An 8,037-nucleotide genomic window follows, 5' to 3' on the forward strand; every position below is an offset into this window, starting at 1 on the left:
GTCTTTAGTTATATAGTCAAAATAAGTAAATGAATGGACATGTCCCTTCATGGAACATATCTATTTGTTAATCAAATAATTAATAATATATTTAATCATATATATTTATAACTCAATTATATCTCATATAATTATACATATGTTTATTCAACAAAAGCTATGAAATATTAACAATCCCTCTTAGCTAGGGATGATGAACAAAAGACAAATATTACATAATTGGTAGTATTACATATTAGAAGGACATATCATTTGATACCTCAGAAGTTTTCCACCATTTGATATTGCATTTGGCATCATGAGTATTGGCCTCCCAAAATATCAATGATATTCACCAAGAACTCAAAAGGTTTTCATATCACATCTAATATCAGGAGTATTAGCCTCCCAAAATATCAATGATATTCACCAAGTACTCTAAAAGGTTTTGATATCACATTTGATATCAAGAGTACTGGTCTCTCAGAATACATGATATTCACCAATTACTCAAAAAATGTTTGATATCACATCTAAGATCAAGATTATTGGCCTCCCAAAATATCAATGATATCCATCAAGTAATCAAAATAAAGTTTGATATCACATCTAATATCAAGAGTATTGGCCTTTGAGAATATCAATGATATTTACAAAGTACTCTCTAAATAATGGCCTCTTAGAATGTTGAGATGCAAAACATTCACCATATACTCAATTTTTTTGATCCCATAATACAACTTATTTTAAGATCGTCACCTTACAATAATGTCTACAAATATAAGTGACATCATTTGGAAGTTGTCACTTCTTCATGATGTACATAGGAGATAGGCCCATTAAAATGACATAGTCACGAGGTATGAATCACAATCCTCTTGATTATGATAATTTATTGATCACTAGAGAATCCATCTCAACACAGTTTACTCCCTCTGAATCAATATGATCAAGATCACCAAAGGTTGACTAAATCATATCCTCTATCTTGCTCCCTCTCTTTCAAGGTTTCTTACCTAAAGTGTCAAGTCTTCCTCTTAAAATCAATCTCCCTCTTCCTCAAGGCATCTCCAAAGGAAAATATCAAGGCACATAGCTCTTATAGTAATAATATTATTATTAATAATTATTCTCAATACTAATAATATAAGAACATTAAAAATTTCAATTCTATACTTAATTGATTTTATTCTAATATTCAACATAGGTATTAATATATCATCAAGATTTATTTTCATAAGCATATTATATATCCATAGATATATTATAATCATATATACCTACTTATAAATCTATCTCAACAAATATCATAATAAATAATAATATTACTCTCTTGCCACATATCAATTAATTAATACAATCTATCAATTTAATAAATCTCATATTATTATTTATAATATTAATAGACATTCCATATTAAAAATTTAAATATATATTCTATTTACTTATGAAGTAATAGAAATTGAACCTTAAAACAGAAATTTACAATGTGAACCCATACAAATTCCTTGTGGGGATTCAGTGACTTACCTCAAGCATTGTTTGTGCTGGTCTTAAGTCTATTTGTCTCCTTTAATAGATTCAAGATATTTTTCATCCCCTTACTATTTACTAATACAAGATCCTCCTTCAAACAATCGAAGATTGATCTCAATGTTGATGTCACCTTACTACTTTCCTAAAAGGTACTTGACATAGTCTATTTGGACATCAAATGTTAGAGATGTTAGTTATAACTAGCATTTTCCTAACAACTCTTTCAATATGAAAAGCATTTCATTTAATCTCTAAATATTTTCACCAATATTTTATGTTAATGGTAACTATTTCTTAGTAAAGGAAGATCTATGTCAGTCTACAAGGAAGTTCCATCCTTGGGCCAAAAGCTTGTTGTCAATTAGTTCTATCCAATAATAGAAGGAGCAGTCAGAAAATGGGAAATAGGCTACAAAATTGTGTGAGGAATAGAACATGCCTTCATTATGATTGTGATCTAAAAGTTGTGCATCAATACATTTCTTAGACTCGTCAATGGAACTTTGTATTTTTTACTTTGACATAACCGAACTTCTCAACATTGATACCTCCTAACTTAGTGGACTAGCATAACTATAACATGCAGTGGTCTCTACAATCAATTTGTGGCATCCAAGGGTGTTGTAAATATTTTAATTATAACTCATATGCCACATTCGATTATTTATTCCAATTTACTTTCTACTACCTTTGATTAATGGATCGATCCAATCAATAGTCACCATTCTCTCTTTTAAATTACTTTTTATCAACAAAACCGCATGTCATATAATTTTATTTCTATATTATTCATGTTAAAAATCCTCTTCTTTGATATATTTTGTAGGCTAGGGTAATTGATATTTAATACAGACCTAACATAGTGTTATATGCTACTAGATTTTCCCAATCCTTGATGATCAACCCAAATGATGTTGAAATCCATTGGCTCTATAGTCCTCTTATTAATTATTACAGTGCTATAACATATTGTCATCATTTTCAATCCTTGAATTGAATTAGAGTGCAAATGTGTTTTGCATAGGAGCTCACCAGAAAATGTAACTTGACTAACGAAACTACATTGCTCTTGTAGATCACAAGCTCACCATACGATTTCATTACATCTTAGTGAACATGATTTCTTCTCTCCAATGAATGGTAGACCTAATTTTAGTTGGGGGAATCAAATGCTTAGAATTTCTGAGTGATATTGTGATGTAGCATTAAACATGATATAGATCCCAAGTTGGATCTAGTCACTATGAGGTCTCCTTGACTCTAATGTTAGTCTGTATGTAATTGTTATCTCTTTGTAATATTGTAGATTTGCAAATTTCACAGACCTAGAGAAAACCTACTCTGATACCATATTAATTTTAAGAGGGTTATTGCAAATGTACTAAGTGCTTCTATACCATTGGTATATATGTTCAAAGTGCAACATCTTGTTTAGATATATATTCAATAAGTAAATGAATGGAAACTTCCCTTAATGGGACATGTCTATATGTTAATTAGTTAATTAATAATTTATTTATTTATATATTTCTCTCATATATTTGTAACTCAATTATATCTCATATAATTATACATATGATTATCTAATAGAAGCTAGCAAACATTAACAGTAAATATCAAAGATTAGAAGTCCAATAAGGCCCAAAATTGGTAGTGTCTATTGTACACGCACTAAATATAAATCATTAAATCATATTTTTTATTGGGGGGGGGGGGGGGGGAAGGGGAGGTTGTGGGTGTGGGGCGGTGGGGTGGACGGGTGGGGGGGGCAGAGGCGGGAGAGAATTTTTTCATTCAATAAAAAAGGGGGGCGTGTCTTGTGTTCTTCTATATCTTTTGATATTGTGCTTTTTCTTTTGCATTATGGGTTTCAAAAATCTAACATATCATAAGTATGCTACTTAGAAAGTAAAAATGGAAGAAAATTTTTATGGAATTAGTTAGTTCTACTTATCCATGTAAATGACACTAAAATAAAATCTATTATTGATGTTGATAGTTAAACAAAAAATTATTGGCATGAGAAGCGAGATAGGTCTTTGTGAAACTTGTTTCAATGTGTTTTAGATCCTATTAAATATCACATCAGAAACATAAAGAATACAATAGTAGCTTGGGATAAATTAGAATCCTTGTATGGAAAGGTATATGTATAAAGGGCCTACATTATTGAGAATGTCCTTCTCCAATTAGAGCCCAAAAACTTTGACACCATACAAGAGTACCTTTATCAAGTAGAAGTGTACAGGGAATTACTTAAGGGTTGTGGTGAACCCATTAAGGATGCAAAGTTGATCACAAACATATCATGACTCATCTTCCTCTTCAATATGTTTCCTTTGTTTCAACTTATAATATATACAAGTTGACAATGGGTGTTTCCTTCATTAAACCTTCATTTGAGTCATTTACAAGAATGTTGGTCTTAGAACAAGACAAATTGGTATGTATGGAATTTCTCTAATCATCTAAGTCCACAAAATTTGTATCTAATAATGTCAATTAAAGAAATCAAGGAAATCATGGAGAGAAAAGGAGTAAGAATTCCAACAAGAAGAAAAAGTAGTGTGGTGGAACTCAATATTTTATAAATATTTTTTCACCTTTTATTTTATTTGATTATTATCCATCTTTTGATTTACTAGTAGTGTTGCAAATTACTTGTTATTTTTACATAACTTGGGTTGATTGTATGGATGTGATAAAATAAAAGAATCAATTACTACATTTCTTTGTGTTGGCAGAAATCTATAATTTATCATCCAAAGTCAAAGGCTTGTGTTTCAAATTGCATTCCTATGGCTTACTCATCACACGAAAATCCCTATCAATAGATCCTAGCCCTAATTTTCTTGAAATGGGTAAAAGCACAAACCTATGTGACCTTTTATAAATGAAAAGTGATATCAAAATTTAAAATCTTGAACTTTAACAACATAAAAGTGGCATTTGTGCTTAGAATTTTAAGATGATGTAAACTAGTGAAATGTGTAAAATTAGATTAAGTTTATGCCTATAATTTATTTTGAAAAAAATAAGTGAAAATTTTCTTTATTTTGAATTTTTAAAGTCTATTTTTTAATTTTTTTAAAATGCTTAAAATATAGGATTTTTTTTTCTAGTCAAATAAATATATGCAAATGTTCATATTTTGGTCTTATTTTGGAATATGTTAGAGTCAACATGTATACCTAGTGCACCAACAAATTAAAATTGAAACTTGGCTAATATTTTTCAAGTTGTAACTGGTCAAAGTCAAAGTTATCAGAAATTGACAATTTTTTTCTCCCATCAAACTTATTCTATCAAATCTACATGTTTTTTTTTTTAAATTACATATTCTTGAAGAAGAATCTCTCCTGTAGTGCAGCATTAAAAATAATAATTTTTGAACATGATTTACTATTTTTTCCCCTATTTTTGAATAGACATCTTCCTGAATCTTAAAATACATACTTGTAATATTTTTGAATTATAACATATTATCCATAATTAAAATAATAAAAAAATTATATGATCATAATCTTGACTTTGAGACCTACAAAAGTGTATTTTAAGTTTTTAACAAAACTTTGATTTAGTAGCTCAAATCGGCCTTCAAAGTGAGAATTTTGTAGAAGTTCTTAGTTTTGCTTGTGTGGCTTCCATCTAGGATGCCACGTGGGTAGTTATGGCTGAAATTGTTTTGGTTATAACCGTTCTGGCCAAAAGAGTTTCGACTGGAACCCCTGTCGGCCCAACAAATTGCAAGTGGTTAGTTTTGTAGTTTCATGTATAGAATAAGTTAGTTTCCAAGTTGTTTCATGTAACAAATAAGATTTTTGTTTTCTTTATTTTAATAAATATAGAAAACAACGAAAAGTAGAAGAGCATTTTCGGAAGACAACAATTTTTGAAGCTATTTTGAGCAACTATTTTGGAAAAATCCTCAGAATCACAAAGGATCAAATATTTGTAAAGTGTTTTTTCCCATCTACCTATTTTTATTTTTATGTATTCTAAATTGAAGCATTATCTGGTATTTAGTGTTCAAAATCTAAATTTATTTTTTTGTTTCTGTAGATTAAAGTATTCAATGGGTAGTAAAAGGAAAAGATCAACGAAATATGATAGGGAAAGAGATGACAAAATGAAAGGTCATACAAAACATAGCCAAAACCAACCTACTAAAATTCCTAAACAAGAAGAAATTCATGAAGAGAATGAAAGTAATGAAGAGGAGGAAATCGACAGTTCTACTAATAGAAAAAAATTAGAAGGAATAACAAATTTGATGGATTTGGATGAGGAACTACTTTTTAACCAAATTCCATCTAAAGATATGATAAATGATAACACTATTAGAAAGCATTGTCAAAACATGTGGGATGAATATCTCAAAGATAAAATTATATTTGGATAGGCACAATTATTTGTCAATTTATTTAGGAGAAAAGATATGAGACCTATTTTAGAGTTGTTGGGTGCTCATAATAGGAAAAACCATGCACATAATATTAATAAAATAATAGTTGAAAACTTGAAAAATGCTTATATCAAAACTGACAACACAACTCGAGGAGGTGATTTGAGTAATGCACATAGAGCATTGATGACTACTATATCTATTAGAAAATTGACACATAGAAAATAGGTACAAGCAATTTTTGATGTACTACATATATCTAGAAGAACTATTTAGAGATACATCAAGAGGAGAAATATGCTAGATGATAACATTGAGAATAACTGGGTGAATATTTGTAGAGTTCCTCGAAAAGACAAAATTTTTGAAGATGTGAAAAGACAAGTTATTGAATTTTTTACCACACATTCTCACATTTCTTCCAACAGGTGTGATACTATAAAAACTAAAGATGAAGAGACATGGGCCAAAATTGAACATGCAAAACATTTCATAGATATAACTCAAAGTGAATTAATTCAAACATTCAAGCAAGAATTTTCAAACATCAAAATATGTCAGAGAATGTTTGAGAGTTTGCATCATTCCTTTGTATGCATAAATAAGATGCGTGAAACTTATTGTTGTCAAAATCATGTTGAATTTGGTCTACACTTGTAATCATATAAAATAGTTATGGCAGTACTTAATCCTATCTTGGTCATCCCTAGTAGTACACCACTCCATATTATGTGATAAATTAGAGGATTTAGATGAGTTCAAAGTGCAATGCATCAAAAATCAGTATGACAATTGTGGAGATTTACACAAATTTTCTGAAATGTAAATTGAGAATATTAATGAATCCACACCAATTTCATGGATGAGATATGAATATGAGACATACCAAAATAAGATAAGAGATGAATCCAAAAAAAAATTATTGAAGGAGAGCTAATTGCATTATGATGAGTTTATGACCAAGTTCCATCCATTGATATATCCACATATCCAACATTGTCATCATGCACAATGGAAAGCTAAACAGTTTCATGATTCCAAAAAAAAAATTTCGCCTGGTTGTATACTTTAAGTTGTAGATTTTTTTGAGAATTATACATTTGCACCTCAAATAGAGCTTCAAGGGAAATATTATCATTCTTAACAAGTTGCAATATTTATGCAAGTGACCTATAGACATGCACAATTTGAGGTGGATTGGATAGAAAGGTTGGATGAAAATGAATGCATCATCATCAAAGAGGTTCATTTCTATATTAGTGATGATAGAGTTCATGATAGGAGTTATGTGGCTCATTCTTTTGCAATTTTTTCTAAAGATCTCAGAAATCATGGAATAAATGTTTCAGAGCACTAGATTTGATCTGATGGATGTGCAAGTTAGTATACATGAACATACACATTTATTTAACTTTATTTTAATTAATATTTATTTGTGCATGCCTATTTTGATTTGATACATGTACAAATATAATTGTTGATACTTATCATGTTTCATGTTCATAGGACAACTCAAATCTACAAAAGCATTTAATTGGTCGGCAATGCAACATGCTAGCAACAATGTTAGGTTTTTATGGAATTTCTTTGAAATTATACATGAAAAAGGGGAGCATGATGGAGCAAGAGCATGTATAAAGAATGTGCTTCAACAAAATGAACTTGCAGGTAAATATATGTACTTAATGTTCCTATTTAATACTAGTAGCATATATACCTTTAAATTATATGTATATGCATATTGTATGTTCATACAGGGAATAGGATAGAGAGTGCAAATCAAATTGTTGAATGGTACAAAGTTCATTTCGCTACTTGAGATAATGAATACAATAAGCATTACTTTTGGGAAGTGAAAGGTGAACTTAGTTATATTTATTTTTAATGTATTTTTCAAATTGTTGAATTTTTTATTAAATATAAATATTTTGAAATATGACAATTATTTTTTGTATTTACAATAGATATAGTTCGATCTAATCCTTACAATTGTCAAACGATCCCTGGTATTAGAAGTTTACATCAAGTGATGACTATAGAAAACCATAAACCTCTAGTAATTAAAGTAAGAGAGAAAACATGGTTTTGTGATGATTGCATTAAGGACAATTCAGTGA

Source organism: Cupressus sempervirens, chromosome 5 (assembly GCF_028749045.1).
Source record: "Cupressus sempervirens isolate cs-2001-9-10 chromosome 5, ASM2874904v1, whole genome shotgun sequence".
NCBI lineage: Eukaryota > Viridiplantae > Streptophyta > Pinopsida > Cupressales > Cupressaceae > Cupressus > Cupressus sempervirens.